This window comes from Lynx canadensis, chromosome D1 (genome assembly GCF_007474595.2).
Source record: "Lynx canadensis isolate LIC74 chromosome D1, mLynCan4.pri.v2, whole genome shotgun sequence".
NCBI lineage: Eukaryota > Metazoa > Chordata > Mammalia > Carnivora > Felidae > Lynx > Lynx canadensis.
In genome coordinates this window covers 42,891,973-42,897,193 of record NC_044312.2, presented here as the reverse complement: position 1 = coordinate 42,897,193, position 5,221 = coordinate 42,891,973, and the positions used below count along the sequence as shown (strand labels likewise).

Sequence of the window (5,221 nt, the reverse complement as noted above, 5' to 3'; positions counted from 1 at the left end):
AGGTTGGCTAGAATGCTAAAGGAAACCTGATCTGAAGAGTGCGCATTTGTGTTGAAACCTACAAGATGGGACTGAGCCAAACCAGCAAAGAGCTGGATGAGGAGCACTCACGGCAGGGGAAATAGCAATTGCAGAGTCATGAAGAGGGGCTTATTCAAGAAACAGAAAAAGGATCAATATGGCTGGGGTGCAGTGTGAGGTCTGAGAGAAGTTTGCAGCCTCTACTAAGAGCAAAGAAAGCCATTCAATGAGTTTCAAGCAGGCTTATGGCACTTCCAGGGAGCAGAGGCATGGATACCCTCATTGCCCTCTCTCAACTTCTGCCTCCACCATTCCAGCAGAACAAAGGCTGTTTCAGGCAAAACCATGTACCCTGGTTGAAATTGTCCCTGTACTCCTGATTTATTTATGACCGTGAATTCCCTCTATACTTAACTATATAACTGATACTGAGTTACATAACCTAGATGAAGTTAATTTCTTTAGTACTATTCCCTAAACCCTAAAAGAGTTACTGTTTTAACAACATGCCATATTTAGGACTCTTAAGGGTTCTGTTTTACTTATTAGAGACATGAAATATATGAAAATACCACGTTATTAATTATCTCTCTCATGCCAAACACGTTGTTCAGTAAACTGCCCTTTCTCAGTTAAAACAAAAACAAAAACAAAAAACACTGTTAATCTGGTTGATGGGAATGATTTTTTGTTCCTATTTTTCCTTCACTTCCCAGCAAATAACCCATCACCTATTTATGCTATTTCTTCTTCCAAAATATATCACAAATCCCTCCTAGTCTTTTTATTTCTTCTGCAACCATGGTCCAAGCCATAATCTTCTCACACAGATTACTGCAAATAGCCTCCATGTGGTTCTCTGCTTCCAGCTTTGACTCGCCCACCCATTCTCTACAAGTGGCCAAGGAATCTTAAGAAACACAAATTAAAAAACTATGCAAATCAGCAGTACAGTGAATACGTTTTATTGGTGTCCTCTGCCTAGAAAACTGCACTCTTCTTTGCCTGACTGACTCTCACTCGTCTTTTACAACTGAATTCAGATATTCCTCCTAGAATCCTGACTAGTACTTTTTCTCCTTTCTCACTAGACTGGGTTGAATATCTCTCTGTGTTCCTAAAGCATTCTATACTTCCCTCCATCAAGAGCACTTTATTTTCTCTACTGTGTTATGTGTAGACTTCCCTGCATGTCTGTTTTGGTCACTAGACTATGGGACAAGGTCTGTAGCTTTTATTTATATGTGTATCTTACTCCCTGACAAATAATTAGTGCTGAGTAAACAATGTTCTTTCATGGCACTCATGACTGATTGCATAAATACATGTGAATTGTGATGATATAGAAAGGTTTCATGAAGAAGGTGTTACCAGATTCCCCACTACCATTTATTAAAGAAGCAGTCCTTTCCCCAGTGTGTGTTCTTTAGCCCTTGTCAAAAAATTACTTGATTGTATCTTCTTGGGTTTATCTCTGGGCTTTCTGTCTGTTCCATGGATCTATGTACTTGTTTTTATGTCACTGCCATACTTTTCTGATTGCTACAATTTTGTACTATATCTTGAAATAAGGTACCATAATATCTCCCAAAGCATGCTGGGAAAACTGAATGTACACACGTGAAAGAATGAAACTTGAACACTGTCTTATACCACTCAGAAAAAAAAAAAAAAACCCTCAAAATGGATCAAAGACTTAAACATAAGGCCTGAAACTATAAAACTTCTAGAAGGAAAAAATATCCTAGACATTGGTCCTGGGTATTATTTCTTTGATAACACACTAAAAGCACAAGCTACAAAAATGAAAATAAACAAGTGGGACCACATTAAACTAAAGAACTCTGTACAGCAAAGGAAACAATAAATTGAAAAGGCAAATTACAGAATGGGGAAAAATATTCACAAACCATATATCTGATAAGAGTTAATATCCAAAATATATAGAGAACTCATACAACTCAAAAGCAACAAAATAAAACAAAACAACAAACAAACAAACAATCCAATTGAAAAAACTGGGCAAAGGACCTGAATAGAGATTTTTTCAAAGAAGATATACAGATGGCTAATAAGTATATGAAAAGGTATTCAACATTACTAATCATCAGGGAAATGCAAATGAAAACCACAATGAGACATTGCCTCACACCTATAAAGAGGGCTACTATCAAAAAGACAAGAAAACAAGTGATGGTGCGGATGAAGAGAAAAGGGAACTTTTACATACCATTGGGAGGGGGGGATATAAATTGGTACAGCCATTACGGAAAACAGTATGGCGGTTCCTCAAAAAATATTAAAAATTGAACTACCTATGATCTAGTAATCCCACTCCACTCCTGGGTATATATCCAAAGAAGCTGAAATCACCATCTTCAAGAGATATATGTATTCCCATGTTTGATGTAGCATTACTCAAAATAGCTAAGATATGGAAACAACCTAAATGTCCTTCAGTGGATGACTGGATAAAGAAAATGTTATATGTACGTATGCATATATTTACATATTAAAAGATACACACACACACACACACACACACACACACACACACACACACGCTTTATCCAAGTTACCTCCTGGAATAGTTTGGATTAGGCAAGGGAATATTCTGATCAAATAGTTTGGCCTCCTCTAAGCCGCACAGTTTTTGTAAGTTTGTATCATGATCTGGCCAAATTTCTGTGCTGTGGGATTTTAGCATCTTAAAGTAATTACCCTCAAAATGTGTTCTACAGAGTGATTTAAATACTCTTTAGAACAGCAACCAGTGCACAAGAAATCCTCTGGATGGGTGACAGTTCAGCTTTTTCCATGAGAAATTGTGTATTTTAAGCCCTAATGATCAATGAGAAAATAATAAAGTTCTTGAAACTGAATATATGATCCATCCTTAGAGTAATGAGATTAACTTTGTGTCTCTAATAGAGATTATAAATTATTGTACCATATATATTTATTATCCCTAGAATTTGCTTCACCCTTAGGGAGAAGTACGGGCACTGATGATGCAGGATTGCATAAGCAGAAAGCATACATATCTTAATTAAAGACAGCATTAGATGTCTGACAATAGGTACCTATAGGAGTTTTACAAACACTCTCAAAGGAGAAAAATCTGAAAGTATGAATGTGTATATACATATGCACATACATTCACGTATATGTATCTATGAACATGTGTACGTACATGCATAGACAGATGTGTGTATATGTACACGTACATTTTATAATTTTTTCTCTTTTAATTTTGCTGTTATAGTAATAATATGTGTTCCTGATTTACAACTTCAAATAGTAGAAAGGGGTATAAGTAAGATTAAAATGCTTTCTGTTCTTCCCTCCACCCCACTTTCTAGCAGGGCACACTACCCTACTTCTGATATAAGTTTTTAAAAATTAATGTTATGTTTACAACCACAAACTTAAACATTATTACACCTTTTATCTTTTTGTGTCGCTATTATTTTGTCAGTTGGGTGCTATCACTAGGCATCTTTCCATTGTAGCTGAAATTTAGCACAGTTACATTACCTACGACCTTTATTTTCCTCTCTTTTCCATGCCTCATTTTTGTATAATTTTTTAAAGTTTGTTTTTGAGTGAGAGAGAGAAAGAGAGAGACAGAGCGTGAGTGGGGGAGGGGCAGAAACCTAGGGATACCTAGAATCCGAAGCAGGCTCCAGGCTCTGAGCTGTCAGCACAGAGCCCTATGCGGGGTCAGAACTCACAAACCATGAGATCATGACCTAAGCTGAAGTAGAACACTTAACTGACTGAGCCACCCAGGGGCCTATTGCTTTTACAATTTTTTGCCCTTCTTGGAGTTATTTTCTTAACTGTAAAATCATATACAGCTCTCCTTTTAGCCCATAATTTTAAACAGTGTCTAGTAATTCCTTGCTATGTAAGAAGAGGAAGTCAACTAACACATAGGTTCTCCCTTCTGCTTCTCCTGTGTCTGACTTTTATCAGTTATGACACAAAGTAGCCATTTTCAAGCTTCCATGATTTACAACATTCATGTTCTGTAACTAACGTTAACTGTCTTGAATATTTAGCCTACTATCCATTCTAAAGATAGGTAACTAATGAAAACAATATTATGAAAAGGTAAAATATATCTCTGAATAAACAATACTGTGATTTCACAAAAGAAATTCAATTCCATTTCACGAAATCTTGGCATTCAGGTAAGAGTTTACTACATGCCTACCTAAAGAGAATTCTCCTCTCTTATACTTAAGTATTTGCTCAAAATTATGCCACCTTTCAGCTTATTTCATGTTAGATACAAAATTTTATTATTTTTTAGGTTTTTTTTTTGAATTTTAAATGTTTCCAGGGTTCTCTTTGTTTCTTGTTGGTAAAGGAGACAAATGAAGATCTTTATTTTTCTAATAACCTAATCTATTGAGTAAACCTACTTTATTCCTGCAAATATTTTTGCTGTTCTGATTTTGTAATAATCAGGGAAGGCTAAATATTCACTATATTAAGACCATGAATGTGGGGGCACTTGGGTGGCTCAGTCAGTTGTGCATCCGACTTCAGCTCAAGTCATGATTTCACGGTCCATGAGTCTCACATGTGCCCCACATTGGGCTTTGTGCTGACAGCTCAGAGCCTGGAGCCTATTTCAGATTCTATGTCTCCCTCTCTCTCTGCCCCTCCCCCACTCACGCTCTGTCTCTCTCTCAAAAATAAATAAACATTAAAAAAAAAAAAAGACCATGAATGTGTCCCCAGACCTACTTCTTTCCCTAGTCTGATTTTTTAATGCTGGTGATAAACCAAGTCTATTTTTATGATGCATCTTATGTGGGAAATATCTGTGACTCTAGGTATCTGATCATTCTTGAGAAATGACAGCACAGTTAATGCAATACATTTTTTTTTTTCAACGTTTATTTATTTTTGGGACAGAGAGAGACAGAGCATGAACGGGGGAGGGGCAGAGAGAGAGGGAGACACAGAATCGGAAGCAGGCTCCAGGCTCTGAGCCATCAGCCCAGAGCCTGACGCGGGGCTCGAACTCACGGACCGCGAGATCGTGACCTGGCTGAAGTCGGACGCTTAACCGACTGCGCCACCCAGGCGCCCCTGCAATACATTTTTTAAGATAACCACTGCTAATTTAATGATTATCAATTGCCATTAAATGAATTGTGGAAAATTAAAAAAAAAAAAAAACAAC

At 37.0% G+C, this 5,221-nt stretch overlaps 2 pseudogenes; both read left to right on the top strand.

The window, feature by feature from the left end:
- Window positions 1-4,458: 4,458 nt before the first annotated feature.
- Window positions 4,459-4,556, top strand: LOC115526627 (annotated as a pseudogene).
- A 153-nt stretch (window positions 4,557-4,709) lies between these two features.
- LOC115526628 lies at window positions 4,710-4,818 on the top strand (annotated as a pseudogene).
- Window positions 4,819-5,221: the final 403 nt, after the last annotated feature.